The sequence below is a fragment of the Helianthus annuus genome, chromosome 11, assembly GCF_002127325.2.
Source record: "Helianthus annuus cultivar XRQ/B chromosome 11, HanXRQr2.0-SUNRISE, whole genome shotgun sequence".
Taxonomy (NCBI): Eukaryota; Viridiplantae; Streptophyta; class Magnoliopsida; order Asterales; family Asteraceae; genus Helianthus; species Helianthus annuus.
This window is the reverse complement of record NC_035443.2, coordinates 77,327,960-77,347,643: the sequence shown is the minus strand read 5'-3', so window position 1 is coordinate 77,347,643 and position 19,684 is coordinate 77,327,960. Positions and strand designations below refer to the sequence as shown.

The window sequence follows — 19,684 nt, the reverse complement described above, 5'->3', positions numbered from 1 at the left end:
AAACTTCAGTGCAATATTGTCACGGCCCCCGACCTGGTTTTACCCGTTTCAGGAGCCGCAGGACAGAAATCCTGCGTTATTTAAATTTTAGGGGACAGCGGAAGTCTTGTAAAACAGGATCTTTCAATAATTTAAACTGCCCGTTTTATAACTTTTAGGGATAAATTCCCGTAATTTACAATAATGTGATTTCCCAGGGAAATCTTTATTTTTCAAAACATGTTTCTTTTATTTATTTACACTGAGCCACTTTTCTAAGCTGGGAGTGCTTCACGACACTTCTCTTTCTTTGCTCACAACATATCACCTGAAACATGTTTGAAAAAGGTTTTATCAGCGGGGAAATACTGAGTGAATCATTCATTTTACTAAGACAACACATTAGTTATAATTCATAGTATTAAGAGCGATTACAATGTTTCTGATTATCAAACCAACTACCCACGGTACTTTGTCACTCGACCCATTGGCCCACCTGTCCAATGGTGTCTGTGATTATGGTCATATCACCCATTGGCTGCCCCAATGTTGAAGATTATTAAGTAATGTATACAAAACCCCACATACCGGCTGTAACTTGGTGATTACATAAACTTAATCACTGTAATTATAACTTTGAAAATAATTTGGAGTTTTGTAAAACAGTTTGATAAAAAAAAGAGAATGACTCACATTGCAGATTTTACGAGCAGAGTTTAAGCCTTACTGATTTGCCTGTGATTAACCTAATTTAATTAACAATGTACACACAAACGGGTTAGTAACTAATTCAGCAGTTACGTCAATTCACGAGATTAAACCCTCACAACAATTAATAAGTGCAATACTTAAGAATTCAATGGATTCACAACGAATGACAGAGCATAGTCCGAATTCGAACAACACTCAAACATTCAATTCGAAATCACAATGAATAACAAAGTATCAGCTCAATTTGAGCAGCACCCAGACAATCGTTGGATAGTTATAATCGATCGGACGTTGAATCGTAATAGCGATCGAGTTATTACTCTGATTGCGGCAGCACCTTGTGATCGTGTGTGTTTAATTGTACTGTAACTGATCTAATTTGACGTACACAGAGAGTTTGTGCGTCGTTTCAACTTCTTCAGGCAAGTCCCAACGTCTGCCATTTATAGTAATTTTTGAGACTTGCTTACGGACCGTAAGCCCTTTCCCTTGCGGTCCGTAAGCTAAGCAGTCTAATTCATAGGCTGCCTAGGCTCGGGACTAGCTTTGGTGATTCAACAATTGGGCCAATCAGAACATAGCAATGTTTAATTTAGATAATTATTCAACTAGGGTTTGCCTCCCTTGAGTTTTAGGGGCCCTGATCCTGTTTCCGATTGTTCTGAAAATTTTAGGGCCAATGCAGAATTACTTGGGTGTCTCAATTAGGGTTTTCTTATTGACTAATTATCGTCCTAATTATTGATTTTAGTGACAGTTGTTACATCCTCCCCACCTTGAGAAAAAATCTCGTCCTCTAGATTTACTAAAATAGATGATGGTACTTTCGCTTCATTTCTGATTCCAGTTCCCAAGTGTACTCTGGTCCTCTCCTGGATTCCCATTTGACTTTCACTAGCACTAGTCGTTTGTGTTTGAGAAACTTAATCTTCCGGTCTTCTATTTGTAGGGGTTTCTCTACGAATTTCAGCTTTTCATTTACCTCTATATCTTGAAGAGGTACTACCAGGGATTCGTCTGATAGACATTTCTTGAGATTGGATACATGAAACACATCATGTATTCTAGCTAATTCTTCTGGTAGTTGTAAACGATAAGCTACTGGTCCTATTCGTTGGATCACTGGGAATGGTCCAACATATCTTGGACTCAGTTTTCCTTTCTTACCAAATCGTACCACTCCTTTCCAAGGAGAAACTTTCAAGAGTACTTTGTCTCCTACCTAAAATTCTAGTGGCTTGCGGCGATTGTCTGCATAGCTCTTCTGACGATCTCTAGCAGTTTTCAGTCTTTCCTTGATTTGTGTTATTTTGTCAGTGGTTTCTTGCACAATCTCTGGGCCTGATAATTGACTTTCTTGTAACACCCCAAAACCCGAATGTTTATAATTATCGTATGTCCCATATGATTTAACATGAAATAAATGACTAGGCTATTTAACCTAGTTAAGTGTGTGGTTAAAAGTATGAAAAGACAAGAGTTTTGCCAATATTATGAGTAAGTAATAAACATGAGGGACCAAAGTTGAAAAAGGGGAAAGTTATGTTTAAAAACAAAACAAACACACACACAACACACACATCGTGTGTGTTTTAGATCGATCAGGGGAACTCCCCTTGAACCAAACCCTAGTTCTAACATAATCATCAAATTGAGGAGTCAAACGAAGCTCAAATTCATAACCGAGCATAGATTAATGATCACATTCACAAGGGGATCGCAAGGTATGTCTTAAAAGTTAGTTTGGTGATTATGCATGAAGCGGGTTATGATGTAAATCACGAATTTGTATGAAATTGAGCATGAGCATGTGTTAGAATCGTCATTTGGAACATGGATTATGCATGAATTAGGTTAATTTGATGTTTAAGGGTGAAACCCATTAGTTATGGTGAGAATGATGATTTGAATCATCATCCATGTCTAATTCTTGTTGAATGTTGATGTATTTTGATTTGTATGATGGATTCTTGTTAGAGGAATTGAAAGAAATGTGATAGTAGTATGTTTGATGTTTATGCATGTATGATTCATGTTGGTTAGAAGGAAGAAATTGATGAGTTATGTATGAGATTTGAAGGATATGCATGAACTAGTTGTACACTATGCTTAGGAGGTAGTACACACATCAAAAGCATGAAGAAATTATGAAGAACTTAAGATTAGATCACTTGTAAGTGATTAGAAAAATAGTTATGAAGTGGGTTTTGACGATGTGATGAAAGTGATAATATGTTCATATTATTGATGTTTGAAATCGTTTATATATGTGAATGTTTAAAGAAATTTGATAAGAAATGATGAATTGTTGTTAGATGAATTGAATAAAATGTGATGATAATATGTTTGATGTTTAATTTTAAATACCACATGTTGATTAGTAGAAGGATTTGATGAACTATGTATGAATTTAGAAGATTGTGCATGAATTAGTTGTACGTTATGCTTAAAAGGTGGTACGCACACCAATCGTATGATAAAATGTATATATTGTCTTCCGTATAGTCGATTATGATGTTACGGGTATATAATGATAAGTCAAATGTTAAATTAAATGAACCGTTGACTTCTAAAAGTCAACTGGGTATAAGAAGAATGGTTAGACACGTTGTCATAATTGTAAGATTAGAGTAAGTTATACGGTATGTGTTAGACTTATGTGTGTTTAATGCGATGACATGATGAATTACATGAGTGCATACGGATATGGGTATGGCTATATGAGTTGCGTTTGTTAGAAATGACTAATGACATGACCGTTAACATGTATAAATGAGTATGCTAATAAGAGTGTGATTTCGATGAAATGGAAGCATAGGAATCACGTCTCAAGCACGAGGTGTTAACGGGCCAAGAGGAGGCAAGAGATCGGGTACGAACACGGACGCATAAGGTAAGTGATTCCGTAATCACTTCTTAGTTGTTATGTAAAGTTATATGCAACTTAATTATATATGATAATTGAGGTCAAATAGGAATGAATTATATGATGTCGATGAAGTATTAAACGGATCTTAGTTTCGATTCGAGTAAGGTATGTGTGATTAAGAATTGTAGCTAAGTAGTAGGATTGGTTACTTAGGTAAGGAATTCCTTTGTTGTTAAGGATAGAACGAAATTGACAATAACGCCCTTGATAGGTATATCGGGCAAACAACCTTAAAAATGTCTATTGGAACAAGCGAATCGATTAGAGTAATGTTTTTGCCATGTGTGAAAGCGAAGAGTATGGTTTGGTATGTCATAAACCATTTAATGTGCAACTACCCATAACGGGTCAAATAATTAGAAAATGATAATAAGCCGATAGGGCGTAAGATAACAATTTCCTTAATCCGGATGTGGGATTTTAAGCTCACATGATAGAATGTGAATTTACAAGCATGTAGGAAGAAACGGGAGGTTAAACGGGTAAACGGTTCAAAAGTTATGCGCGTTTTGGTGCGTACGAACGATAAAACAACACAGCAGAAAACTGATGTTTCTGGAGGCCGTCGCCGACGCCCCCTGGAAACACCAGTTTTGCCAGACGCCTTAATTTCCTGTCTACGGGTGTTTCTGGCTACGGGTAATTGCAAGGCCCGTCGCCGACGCCCCTAGGGCCGTCAGAGACGGCCTCCCCAAGTCTCGAAAGCTGAAATCTGGTTATTTAAGTTGATTTATGTATCGTGGGCTTCGGTTTGTTATCCGTGGACTACGGCGGGCTTACTAAACATGATTTTGACCATTCCTTAGATGTTTATGGACTAAATCAAAGTTTAAGTCCCATGTAAATAACGTATGAGTACGTAAGAGGTATGCAAGATGTTGTACGTGCATATAGATGCGTATTTATGTATGCATGAAGATATGTACGAGTGTATGCATGTAAGTAAAGATGTAGGAAGGGTATGTCTGTATGCATATGTGTATTTATGTAAGTATGAAGATATGTACGAGTGTATGCATGTATGTAAAGATGTAGGAAGGGTATGTATGTATGCATATGTGAACTTATGTATGTATGAAGATATGTACGAGTGTATGCATGTAAGTAAAGATGTAGGAAGGGTATGTCTGTATGCATATGTGTATTTATGTAAGTATGAAGATATGTACGAGTGTATGCATGTATGTAAAGATGTAGGAAGGGTATGTATGTATGCATATGTGAACTTATGTATGTATGAAGATAGGTACGAGTGTATGCATTTAAGTAAAGATGTAGGAAGGGTATGTCTGTATGCATATGTGTATTTATGTAAGTATGAAGATATGTATGAGTGTATGCATGTATGTAAGGAGGTAGGAAAGGTATGTACGTATGCAGATGTGTATGTATGTATGTATGTATGTATGAGGATATGTACGAGTGTATGCATGGATGTAAAGCTGTAGGAAAGGTATGTACGTATGCAGATGTGTATGTATGTATGTATGAAGATATGTACGAGTGTATACATGTATGTAAAGCTGCAGGAAAGGTATGTATGTATGCAGATGTGTATGTATGTATGTATGTATAAAGATATGTACGAGTGTATGCATGTATGTAAAGGTGTAGTAAAGGTATGTACGTATGTAGTTGTGCATGTATATATGTATAAAGACATGTATGAGTGTTTGCACGTATTTAAAGTTGTAGGAAGGGTATGTACGTATGTAGATGTGTATGTAAGTATGTATGTATGTATGCATGATTTAGATACGTTGAGTGTTAACGTTACTAATGGTATACCTTGAGAATGAAAAGTAATGCAGGTGCATTATTGAAGCCTCACCAAGAAATGGATACACAGATGAAATGCTTAAAGTTTGAAAAATGACGAAATGTGAAGTGTATTTGAATGAATCTTGTTTATATAATGCGTGCTAATGTTATGAATATATGTGGTGAGTGCAGGTTGTACGGTTCATGGGAGATTATTACAAGGGGTAGAGATCGAAGACCGAGTCACAAAAAAGGGATTGTACGGGAATAATCGAGTATGTACTTTAGTAAACGGGAGTTATGCTTTTGTTTTGTAAAAGAGATATTTGTAAAACAAACTTTCTAGCAAGTCAAGACGTTTTTAATGAAAGAAATTTTATGGCACGAATTTCCGCTGTGACTTTTATATAATACGTGTTAGGGTGTAACATTTCTCCTATTTCTGCCCAACAAACGGGAGTTCTGCACTTGCGTCCATACAGTGCTTCGAATGGAGCAGCTTCGATGCTTGAATGATAACTATTATTATAGGAGAATTCAATTAATGGTAAATGGTTATCCCAATTACCACCAAAGTCAATTACACATGCTCGGAGCATGTCTTCCATTGTTTGTATCGTCCTTTCACTTTGTCCGTCCATTTGAGGATGATATGCAGTACTTAAATTGAGTCGAGTTCCCATTGCCTCCTGGAAACTTGTCCAGAAACGGGAAGTGAAACGACCATTTCTATCCGATACAATGGAGAGTGGGACTCCATGTAAGGATACTACTTCATCTACATACAACTTGGCTAACCTTTCCATGCTAAAGGTTTCCTTCATTGGTAGAAAATGAGCTGATTTGGTTAATCGATCCACAATTACCCAAATAGCATCATTACCTTTTCTGGTTTTGGGTAACTTAGTAACAAAGTCCATTGTTATGAGTTCCCATTTCCATACCGGCATTTCTAACTGTTGTAGTAGTCCTAAAGGTTTCTGGTGTTCGGCCTTAACTTGCGAACAAGTAAGACACTTGGTACATATTCAGCTATGTCCTTTTTCATTCCTATCCACCAGAAATTATTTCTTAAATCTTGGTACATCTTATTGTTTCCTGGATGTACGGTATATCTAGATTTATGAGCTTCTTCTAAAATTTTATTTCTTAATTCTCCCTGCTTAGGTACCCAAATTCGTTTCTTGTGGAATCTCCAAATTCCATCCTTTCCTTGTTCTAGTTCCTTTAGGTAACCTTTCATTCCTTCGGCATCATCCTTGATTGCCGTTCGCTGGACCTTTTTCAATTGTTCCATTAAATATAATTGTAGATTTAAACTAAGAGCACGGACTCGTTTTTGCTTTTCATGATACTTACGACTTAAGGCATCTGCGACTACGTTTGCCCTTCCTTCGTGATATTGAATATCACAGTCGTAATCACTTAGGATTTCCATCCACCTTCTTTGCCTCATGTTTAACTCTTTTTGCCCAAATATATACCTTAAACTTTTATGATCTGTATAGATAGTAAACTTACTTCCGTACAGATAATGTCTCCAAATCTTAAGGGCAAAAGTTATGGCTCCTAACTCTAGGTCATGAGTTGTATATTTTTCCTCGTGCTTTTTCAACTGTCTAGAGGCATACGCAATTACCTTTTTGCGTTGCATCAACACACATCCATATCCTAATTTTGAAGCATCACAATATACTTCAAAATCTTTGGTTCCTTCGGGTAAAGCTAAGATTGGAGCGTTTGTCAATTTGTGCTTTAGAATCCTAAAAGCTTCCTCTTGTCTAGGTCCCCATTCAAACTTAACTGCCTTACAGGTTAGCTTAGTCAAAGGTACAGCTATCTTAGAGAAGTCTTTAATAAATCGTCTATAGTATTCAGCTAATCCTAGAAAACTTCTAACTTCGATAGCCGTTCGTGGAACCTTCCAATTGGTGATTGCTTCTACTTTAGCAGGATCTAGGTGAATTCCTTCGTGATTCACCATATGACCTAAAAATTGTACTTCCTGCAGCCAGAATTCACACTTCGAGAATTTGGCATAAAGCTTTTCTTTTCTTAACAAGGTTAAGAGTGCATGCAGGTGCTTACAATGTTCTTCCTGACTTTTGGAATAAATGAGTATATCGTCAATGAACACGATTACAAATTTATCCAAGTATGGTTTACAGATTCTATTCGTCATGTCCATAAATGCAGCTGGAGCATTTGTTAATCCGAAGGGCATGACTGTAAACTCATAATGACCATACCTAGTTCTGAAAGCAGTTTTAGGTATGTCCTCCTCTTGTACTTTCAACTGGTGGTATCCGGATCTTAAATCTATTTTGGAGAAATACCTAGCTCCTTGTAATTGATCAAAAAGATCATCAATCCTAGGTAGTGGGTATCGATTCTTGATTGTAACCTTATTCAATTCCCTATAATCGATACACATTCTCATCGACCCGTCTTTCTTTTTCACAAACAACACTGGTGCACCCCAAGGGGATGAACTAGGTTGTATAAATCCTTTGCTTAGTAATTCATCTAACTGCTTTTTCAATTCTAGCATTTCAGTAAGTGCTAATCGATAAGGTGCCTTAGCTATTGGTGTAGTACCTGGAATTAGATGAATTCTAAATTCTACTTCCCTATCCGGTGGTAACCCAGGTAATTCTTCTGGAAAGACATCTGGGTATTCTGAAACTATAGGGATGTCATGAATTTCCTTACTTTTAGTGTTAATGATTACAGAAATCATATACACCATTTCTTGTTTCCTTGAATAACTAGCCAATTTCATTACTGAAATGAACTTCAGTGGCTTTCGAGGTCTATCTCCTGTAATTAAGATTACTTCTCCTGTGGGGGTACGGATTTCTACGGAATTCTTATCACACAGGATTCGAGCATGGTTGGCGACTAACCAATCCATTCTTAATACTACATCAAATTCGGCTAGATTCATAGGTAATAGGTTTGCAGAAAACTTATGGCCTAATAGTTTTATCTTTCCTTCTTGCAATACTTTGTCTATGTTGACAGAATTTCCATCTGCCGTTTCGACTGTAAAAATCTGCCTAAGGGTAGTTAAGGGTAAGTTAAGAGCTTGGCAGAATGAAGTATTGATGAAACTTTGGTTTGCACCAGAGTCAAATAATACTTTTGCATAGACGTTATGTACTAAGAACGTACCCGCTATCACGTCTGGAATGAGTTCGGCTTCTTGAGTGGTCAGTTGGAATGCACGAGCATTCTTCTTAGTTGCCCCTTCAGCTTGCTTGCCTTTATTATCTGCGGCTTTAATCAATTTAGGGTATTCTGTTTTGTAATGTCCGGTTTCTCCACAATTATAGCAGACTATGGCTTTCTTTTTGCAGTTATCTTCACTATGTCCTACTGATTTGCAAAAATTGCAGGTTATATTGCATCTTCCAAAATGTTTTCTCTTGCAATTCCTGCAGAATGGCGGGGTTGAGGATTGCCCTGTTCCTCTTCTTTTAAAGCGGTTATTATTACCCGTACGAAATCCATGGGTAATCTTCTGAGCCAATTCCTTCTTTCGATCTTCTTCTCTTGTGCGCACCAGTTCATCGGTTAAGGTATTAGCTAATTCTACAGCATCGTCAATAGTACGTGGTCTTGCAGCTTTAACGATGTTACGGATTTCTCCGATTAATCCTCAAATATATCGGGAAATGAGTACCGGTTCTGGCGAAGCCAGGTTAGGTACCACTCTCGCATATTCGAAGAATGTCGAAGTATATCCTCGACAGTCGACGCCTATCATACGATGACTCAGGAACTTGTTTGCCATTTGTTCCTTTTCGTATTCGGGATAGAATTTTCTTTCGACAAGACTCTTAAATTCGTCCCAATTCATCGCATAGGCCACTCTTCTTCCTTTTGCTTGTAGCACTGTGTTCCACCATTCTAGCACCCATTCATTGAACAAGTTTGACGCATACATCACTTGATCTTCTTCAGCACATTTACTTATTGCAATTACTGCTTCGGTTTTCTCTAACCAACGCAGTGTTGCAGTTGCCCCTTCATTACCTGCAAATTCTGCTGGTTTACAGGCAAGAAATTCTTTGTAAGTGCAACCAGGCGTTGCAGCTTTCCTTTTCTTAGGGAGTGGGGCCTGTTGCGGATCATGAGTGTCATGATTGCCGCCTCCATTTATGCTATTACTGCCGTTATCTTCCGGAATGCGTTTACTAGGAATGATTTGGTGTGATTCAACAGGTTTCCTAGCAGCAGCCATAATTTCTGGAATAGCATTGGCTATCCCTTGAGTAATGATATTTTCAATATCTTGTCTAGTCATGTATTGGTTTTCCTGATTTTGCTCAGATTGATTTCCTTCATTAACTGGTTCATTACTAGCGTTTTCCATCTGCTAATTTATATTGATAGGAATTATTAGTATCTAATTATTGGTAACAAAATCAGCACAGATAAACACATAGATTATTATAACATACAAATATAACCAAAATTGTCGATGCCTCGACTTCTGTTTTGTTTTATATATTATACCTGCTTCAATAAACACTGTTTATCTTACATTGTTTTATTACCCATTTTACAGCGTTAGTTTTACTGTATTAGTTATAATACAAACAAACTTTTCCAAACCCTTCCCACTATTCTTGGATCAACTGGCAGTTCAGTAGTGACGTTCCCTTTCGTCATATTTCCAGGAAATCTGCTCCCCAATTTCCCTGATCCTATTCCCAGTGCCTATCAGTTCTTCACCAAACTGATGCAGTTCAACTAAATTTTCATAGCTCATTGGCGGATTAGGGATAGGTTCTGGATCAAACTGTGGGAGAAAACTATAGGGACTATTGACTATATTTTGGAATTGCCAGTCATTGGTCCACCATTCTTCCATTTGGCCTAATGGTCGTGTGTGGACTAGTGGGTCTGGAATCACTGGTTCTAGGTTTATTGGGAGTTGGGCTGTAGCAGGATAAGAGAAGAGATTATTGTTGACAGGCTCTATGACATCACAATTGGCCAGTAGACGGTCTATTTCGTCCTGGAATGTGATCTCCTCCGGCTGTTTAGAGCTTTCTCCGATCTCTATTCCCTTTTGCTTTAGGTCTATCCCTGTTTCTGTTCCTGCTGTTTTGGAACTTTCTTCGGTTTCTATTTCCTTTCCCTTGCTCACACTTACAGGATTTTCTATTTTAGGGAGTCTCCTAGTTGCGGGTTTCCTTCTACGCACTTTTCTCCACCCTACATATCTTCTCCTCTTTTTAGGTTCTGCTTTTTCCAGCAGTGGAGCTTGGAATTCCAGAGGTTCCTCTATGTCAGCAATGTAACCAGTGAAGTTGTGGGAGACTTCAATTGGCACAGGATAGAGGTTGAGGTTCTGAAACGCCTCGGATAGTTCACTCATGCTGTGTAGCATATATATGCAAAAATGCACAAAATGTTAAGTTAAAACTTTGGAACAAAGTTTAACAAATAAACATTTTTATTGCACACCAATTTGTACAACATAACAGCAAACAGAACACACTCCGATTTATTTATTTATTTACTGGGAAGTACTTATTTCTAGATTTAGAGTTTAAAGATTTGCATTTTCTGCTACGGTAGCGAGCAGATACAAATTTGCCCATTTTTCATCTAGGTTATTTTCCCCTGGTGGATTATTGCTAATTTTCTGAATCTCCGGGTTAAACCTCACTCTCTTGGTTTGGGGTTTCTTTTTCTCTTGACCCTTCCTAATAATCAAATTCCTTTTCTCCGGGGTAAGTGGGTTTTCATAATTTGCCTTACGGACAAAGATTCCTCCCTCTAACTTGGTGGGAGATTTGGAGGAAGAGGTTCCCTGTTCTTTAGGTGTATTATCTAATTTGCGGTAGATAGCAGAAATCTTTTGTTTACCCATACTATAATTTTAACAATTAATAAGTTAATGCACATGTAGTCACAGAATGACAAATAAAATTTTCCTAATTATTTTTTTTTCAATAGCCTTAAATCAATTTAGAACAGTGAGCTTAATCAGTAAGCTTAAAACAGTGGCTCTGATACCACCTTATTTCTGTCACGGCCCCCGACCCGGTTTTACCCGTTTCAGGAGCCGCGGGACAGAAATCCTGCGGTATTTAAATTTTAGGCGACAACGGAAGTCTTGTAAAACAGGATCTTTCAATAATTTAAACTGCCCGTTTTATAACTTTTAGGGATAAATTCCCGTAATTTACAATAATGTGATTTCCCAGGGAAATCTTTATTTTTCAAAACATGTTTCTTTTATTTATTTACACTGAGCCACTTTTCTAAGCTGGGAGTGCTTCACGGCACTTCTCTTTCTTTGCTCACAACATATCACCTGAAACATGTTTGAAAAAGTGTTGGTGCACGAAATGTCTGCTGACTACGTCTTATTGAGTCTTGTGTCAAAGATAGGTTAAACGGGTGCATAAACATGATTTATTTAGGGTTGTTTAGGTTAGAATTGTTACTGGCCGTTTGAACAACACTTGGCCGTTTGAACCCTGATCGTTTGAACCCTGACCGTTTGAACAAGTCTGGTCGTTTGAACACTATTCAAATAGAAGGGTGGTTGTCTATATATAGTCGTTCAGTTCAAACGGTCAGCAGTAGTGTATGTGTGTGTTTGTGAGTCGAGGTGTTGTCGAATTTGTATCAGAATCATTGTAAAGACTCGCAATCAGTAATAGAAAGAGAAATTGGAAGGAACAAGCTGTTTTGACTTGGTCTACTCTGTTTCCGCCTTTGTAAACTGAGATGAACTACTTCTACTGACGTTTAAGGTCATCGGAACGGTCCAACAAGTGGTATCAGAGCTCAGGACGAGGAGTTCATACCAAATACAGCTTGAAATCGCCGGATTATCTCATTTCTACCTTTCTTTTCTGATTTGGACTAGTTGTCATGGTCTAAATGGCTTGAAACGTTCACATATCAAACGAAATTCACTTTTAACCAATCCTTGATAATTTGGATCTAAAATTCGACCTAAAACTAATCAAAATCATTGTGTCCGTTTGAGATTGTTCGAGAAAAAGTGACGTCATATCGTTTGAAAATGACACAGTCCGCTTGAAAGTGATCCTATCGTTTGAACGAACCGTTTGAAAACACACAGATCGTTTGAAAATGGAGACCGTTTGAACTTGTCGTTTGAATTAGAACCATATCGTTTGAAGCGTGACCGTTTCAGTCCATTCCGTTTGAAGGTGGTCGTTTGACTATCTGTCGTTTGAAACTATTGTTATTTCAAACGGAACAGTCCATTCCATTTGAAAGTAACCAGTCCGTTTGAAACCACATCGTTTGAACCATTCCGTTTGAACAGGTTCCGTTTGAATCTGATATTTTCCAAAATCAAAATTTTTCTAAGTGTTGTTTGATTTTACAGGTATATTCACGATGGACGATATTTTCTTGAATCCGTTCAGTGACATGTATGCGTTCACGGGAGGTTCTGGGAATAATGATACGTCTTCGAGCAATACGAACGAGAATCAACCGAAAGAGAAAAAGAAAGAAGCTTGGGAGTCCGAGAGTGCATTTGGAACATTCAACAAACCTCCGAAGCTTATGGCAATTGAGGAGTACAGCCGTTGGTCAAGAAAATTTGAAGATTGGTTGATGGCATTTTGTTGGACCGTTGTTTGACCCTAAAACGTCAGTCAAGGTAGCTCATCATCACATATAAAGGCGGAATCAGTACATATGATGTAACAACAGCTTATCCTTTCAATTCTACTGCTTTTACTAGCTTTCTGAATGAATTTTGACAGAGTTTCGGCTCCTAAGCACACACATACGCATATTAGATCCGCTGATACAACTCCTATTTATAGACTAAGTGGTTCGCTGATATGACATTCTGGTTCGCTAATATGACATGTCATATTAGCGGACCTGTTACACTTGGACACAAAAGCGGACCCCTACATGATCTAAAAGCGGACCTACTTGATTACATTGACATAAAAGCGGACCTATGTCTAAATTACATAATTTTGACTGTTTAGACCACCTGTTGACCAATCTTGACCTCATACTTCTTGTAGACGTAGTCAACAGATATCCTATGCATCAACAGACTCCCCCTTGGATGTTGACGTAGTCTTTATCAGTCTTCAGATCCGTAGTCTTCAGTCTTGATATTTTCACCATCTCTCCAACTTTGTCTTCTCTTCGTAAGCATTCTTCACAAGTTCCAGGATTTTCTCCTAGCTCTAACTTCAAGCTTCCCATTAGCTGTTGATCCAGACTCCCTCTTTCACAGACTCCTCCTCTCAGTATGCTGGGATCTAAGGTATCTGATTCAAGCTTTGACAATTTGCCTCCGTGAAAATAATGAAGTTTCCAAACCTGCTACTCAACCAATAACATTACAGTCTATCTTTTCTAAACAATAAAAACAAATTCAATCAGCTCTAAGAAATCCACTCAAGTTTTCAAGTTCAAGTTAATGACCATGAACACCTGATTAATCTACCAAGTTCAATTTAATGACCCTGGTTGATCTTTTGACGAATCAAACTGATTTAGTAAAATCATTTTCAACTTTTTCTGAAAATAACAAGTATCAACTTAATGAACTTGATTTTGTCTTTGAAAAACAATCCATCTTCCAACAATAAAAGCTCTCCTCATTCTTCAGCTCAGAATCTCCTGCATCTGCTTCATCTTTCTAGAATCCGACAATCAACTTTCCACTCTGGTTTGTCTAAAATAAAGCAGAAATAAAATCTTTTTGGATTTTAAGGTGATCTAAACTAAGAATTGAAATACAGAAAATTTAAATTTCAGAAAGTAAACTATTTACAATTTTATTTTTGGCGAGCGTGTTAGGGAATCATATCAGCTTTTCAGACAGATTACAAGTACCGTTAAGCTATATTACATACTCAGACTTAAACAATTCACCTCGATTGTCGATATACTGATCCATCTTAATTTCTCACACAAACTTCAATCTATTCAGGATACCGTTTAAGTGTTTTAAGAACTTAGATCAATTCATGTGTCCCACCTCTTGAATATACTCCCGTATCCAGAATCTCAATATTCAGTCTTACAGGCAAGAATACTACAATGATGTCTGTACATAAATTAGGGGTTAAATGCGAGAACTAAGGGATCTCAGGTCAGAACTTCCGTTCAACAGAGAGATATCAGTTTTGATTTTGCAGTATTTCCCCTTTAGAGGATCTTTTCAGCTACAACAGATGATTATCAATTTTATTGTCTAATCAGCTGAGGGCTTTATGCTATATTTCAAGCATTATGGATAAAGTATTAGCCAAGGACTAGGTCAGAACTACCGTTCAGCAGAAGTCCCGGAATAATACCCGAGACATCATAGAGTATAAACGCCTAGTATATCAGAATACGAGACCTTTCAAACGAGATTTCAGGGGTTACCTATATATCCAAGTAGTGTTCCCCACGAATTTCACCAGTTTAAAATTTTAGGTTTATATCCCGAATAAATCTACTAAATGTACGAAAACCTATCGACACATCATTAGTGAGATTGTTTAACTCATTTTGTCTTTTCAAATCTTTAGCATACTATAATTGTCTAGCCGATGTACAATCATTTTCCCTATATACACAAGCTCTTTTTCAATTTTATCATGTTTTTGGATTTTTGCATTTTTTTACTGTTTTTGTATTTTTCAGAAAACAAACTATGTACAACTATCTATCTCCCCCTAAATACCAAAACACGTAAAAAACCGACAAACCATAGCAGATTGTTTCTCGTCTTCATCCGCAACAGTACTCTCATCAACGCTCACAACCCCATCCGACACCGAAAGCAATTTCATACCATTAAGTTTTAACAAATATTGAAACCAATTTTTATCAAAAGCTTTGGTACGCAAATCAGCTTTTTGTTCGTCAGTGTGGATTTTCTCAATTCGTATCAACTTTTTCTCGAAGCAATCGCGAATAAAGTGATGACGAATTTCGATATGTTTAGTTTTAGCGTGATGTACTGGATTTTTAGTTATATTAATTGCGGCCTCATTATCAACAAACAGAGGTGTGTTAAGAAACTGCAAACCGTAGTCGCGCATCTGTTGCTGTATCCACAGGATCTGAGAGCAGCAACTGCTAGCAGAAACGTACTCCGCTTCACATGTAGAAAGCGCCACAGATGTTTGTTTCTTACACTGCCAGGTAACCAATCTCGGTCCAAAGAACTGGCATCCTGCAGTTGTTGATTTCGCGTTGACTTTGCAGCATCCGAAATCCGAATCGGAATACCCTTCAAGCATAAAATCTCCTTTTCTAGGATACCATAACCCCAATGACGGAGTACCTTTCAGGTAACGTAGTATCCTCTTGACAATAATCATGTGCGATGCTCTCGGGTTAGACTGAAATCTTGCTGCGAGGCACGTTGGGTACATGATGTCAGGACGTGAAGCAGTCAGATACATCAAAGAACCTATCATGGAACGGTAAAACGTTTCATCAGCCCTCTCTCCGGAGAGATCTGGGTGAATCCCATGATTAGTCGCAAGTGGGGTAGCAGCTGGAGAAGAACTTGACATTCCAAATTTCTCTAGAATATCATGCACGTACTTCGTTTGATGAATGAAAATTCCCTCAGGAAGTTGTTCAACTTGTAGACCCAGAAAGAATTTCATCTCCCCCATTGATGACATTTCGAACTTCTGCTTCATCACCTGTTCGAAATCTTTGCACAATTTCTCATTCGTTGACCGAAAAATTATATCGTCCACATAAATTTGTACTATCAGAAGATGACCATCAATGACTTTAGTGAAGAGAGTGGCATCCACTTTTCCACGTATGAACTGGTTAGCGAGTAGGTGTTGAGACAAAGTCTCGTACCAGGCTCTCGGCGCCTGATGTAGACCATACAACGCTTTGTCCAGCAGATAAACTTTTTTCTTGTGGATTGGGTCAGTAAAGCCCGGCGGCTGACCAACATAAACCTCCTCTTTGACCTTCCCATAAAGAAACGCTGACTTTACATCCAACTGATATATACTTTGAAATTCTTCCAAGACGCAAATGCTGGGAAAATTTTGATAGCTTCTAGTCGAGCTACAGGAGCATAGACTTCGGTAAAATCAATCCCCTCCTGTTGACTAAAGCCCTGAACAACAAGTCGAGCTTTGTTCCTTACAACCACTCCTCTGTCGTCCCTCTTACATTTGAAAACCCATTTTGTATTGATTTTCCTTTGACCCTCCGGCAAATCCACTAACTTCCATACACCCAACTTTTCAAACTGACTTAACTCTTCTTGCATCGCTATGACCCAAGAGTCTTCAGTAAGCGCCTCTTTGTAAGTTCTCAGTTCTACCTGCGAGATAAAACAACTTAATGAGAATTCAGTTTGTAAAGGTGCTACTGTAGAATAAAAACATGTTAAGCCCTGGTCAATTTGACGTCTCGTGCGAACGCCCGATTGCAATTCTCCTATGATTAACTCCTCTGGATGATAAGAAAGAGTTCGCGGCATCACTTCGCTTGAAACATCTACATTTCCCTCCAGATTAGTAACATTCTGCTCTGCATCTTGTTCACCAACTTGGTTTGTTTGACTTGACAACTGGATCCGAATCACCATGGTCAAATACTGGCATGTTATCAGCTTCTTGATCATCATTCACCTCCGACTGATTACCAGGAGCAACTTCATCATCATGTTCACCAGCATTACTAGGACTTGCTTCATCGTCATTTGAAGTTTCCCGAGGTCTTCTAGAATACTCCGCTGGGAACCTGAGCTGCGACTCATACTCTCGCAAAATATCCAGCTCATCAAAGAAATCTTCTTCTTCCTCAGATTCTTCTCTCATGTCAAACGAATCCCAAAGTTTGTCATAATGATGTCGCCATGAATCACCAGGATTCTGTGGCGGCATAGTGTACCCCTGACATTCAACATTCGCTGCATCAATAATCCGCTTCTCGCTTGGAACGAAGACACGTCGCATAGGACTTGAATAACCAACAAAGATTCCCTCAATGCTCTTCGAACCAAACTTTCCATTAGGCTCTATTACCGTACAGGGTGACCCAAACGGTTCTAGATACTTCAAATTCGGCTTGCGTTTATTGAGTAGCTCAAAACACGTCTTGTTGAATTTCTTTACAGTAAGAACTCTGTTGAGAGTATAGCATGCAGCAGAAACAGCTTCAGCCCAGAAATTAATTGGTAACTTAGAATCTGCAAGCATTGTTCTGGCTGTCTCGATTAGCGTCCGGTTTTTGCGTTCTACAACTCCATTCTGCTGCGGAGTGTACGGAGCACTAAACTCATGCAGTATACCTCGTTCGTCACAAAATTCTTCCATCTTACTGTTTTTGAACTCAGTACCATTATCACTTCGAATTCTGCAGATAGACCTCTGGTACAGATTCTCAATTCTTTTAAACAACGCCATCAAGCTGTCAAACGTTTCGTCTTTCGATTTCAAGAATGAAACCCACGAAAATCTGGAATAATCATCAGTCACAACCAAATAATAGGAATCTCCTGTTATACTCTTGACATTCACTGGACCAAACAAATCCATGTGAAGTCTTTCCAAAGGACTGGAAACTGAATTAACTTGCTTTGTAGGGTGTGACTTTTTCTTCTGTTTGCCTTTGACACAACTTATGCACTCCCCTTCCAGATGAAAACCTTTGACATGCACTCCTGTCACCAAATCGTTATGCACCAAGTGATTCATCTTCCTTAGGTGAATATGCCCCATCTTTCGGTGCCATAACCGTGATTCTTTCTCCGTTGCTCTGGACACAAAACAATGAGCCTGACCCGTGGTTGTAGTAGCAACTCTCATGTCCAACACGTACAGATCGTTGACTCTTGGTGCCCTCATGATGATCCACTCTTCAGGTATCACAAATCCCGGTTTCAAGATCAAACATTCTTTGTCGGTGAAATGAGTAGTATACATTCTGTCACAGATCTGGGAGATACTCAGCAGGTTGTTCTCCAGCTCAGCGATGTAGTTAACTCTCTCAAACATTACAATGCCATTCGATAACGTTCCTTCACCTATGATCCTTCCTCCTTGATTACCCACAAAACCCACGTAACCACCATTAATGTTATTCACATCATACAGCAACGCGGTCTTCCCTGTCATATGCCTTGACGCTCCACTATCCATTATCCACCTGGATACAAGTTTTGGAAGATCCTGCACATAACAAATCATCATTTAAACAACTTCAAGAAAGATGCCGATTCATGCTTCGCAAACCAGGAAGCTCCGGCAATTCAAACTGCTTAATCAAACATGGTGTCCACCCAGGCTTCATCAGCCTTAGGTGTAACCTTGACTCTCGCAATTTGAATTTTGAAATTTTCAGCCTTGAGAGGTGGAAAATTTGCATTATAATCAACCGTAATTGATTTGTCAGCGTTTTTCACCTCAGAAGTTGAAACCTTGTTCTTGTGGATTGGGTCAGTAAAACCCGAAAGCTGACCAACATAAACCTCCTCTTTGACCTTCCCATAAAGAAACGCTGATTTAACATCTAACTGATATACTTTGAATTTTTTCCAAGACGCAAATGCTAGGAAAATTCTGATAGCCTCTAGTCGTGCGACAGGAGCATAGACTTCGGTAAAATCAATCCCCTCCTGTTGACTAAAACCCTGAACAACGAGTCGAGCTTTGTTCCTTACAACCACTCCTCTATCGTCCCTCTTACATTTGAAAACCCATTTTGTATTGATTTTCCTTTGACCATCCGGCAAATCAACTAACTTCCACACCCCCAACTTTTCAAACTGACTTAATTCTTCTTGCATCGCTATGACCCAAGAGTCTTCAGTAAGCGCCTCTTTGTAAGTTCTCGGTTCGACCTGCGAGATAAAACAACTTAATGAAAATTCAGTTTGTAAAGGTGCTACTGTAGAATAAAAACATGTTAAGCCCTGGTCAATTTGACGTCTCGTACGAACGCCTGATTGCAATTCTCCTATTATCAACTCCTCTGGATGATAAGAAAGAGTTCGCGGCATCACTTCGCTTGGAACCTTTACATTTCTCTCCAGATTAGTAACATTCTGTTCTGCATCTTGTTCACCAACTTGGTTTGTTTGACTTGACAACTGGATCTGCTCCCCCTCAAGATCTGAATCACCATGGTAAAAAACTGGAATGTTATCAGCTTCTTGATCATCATTCAACTCCGACTGATTACCAGGAGCAACTTCATCAACATGTTCACCAGCATTACTAGGACCTGCTTCATCATCATTTGAAGTTTCTCGAGGTCTTCTAGAATACTCTGCCGGGAACCTGAGCTGCG

General features: G+C 38.5%; 1 long non-coding RNA gene across 1 annotated transcript; it reads left to right on the top strand.

Moving 5' to 3' along the window:
- Positions 1 to 2,287: 2,287 nt before the first annotated feature.
- On the top strand, positions 2,288 to 5,721 carry LOC110891962. The gene is made up of 3 exons (XR_002565714.1): positions 2,288 to 2,414; positions 3,509 to 3,583; positions 5,573 to 5,721. It is a non-coding gene; the product is annotated as an uncharacterized LOC110891962 (long non-coding RNA).
- Positions 5,722 to 19,684: the final 13,963 nt, after the last annotated feature.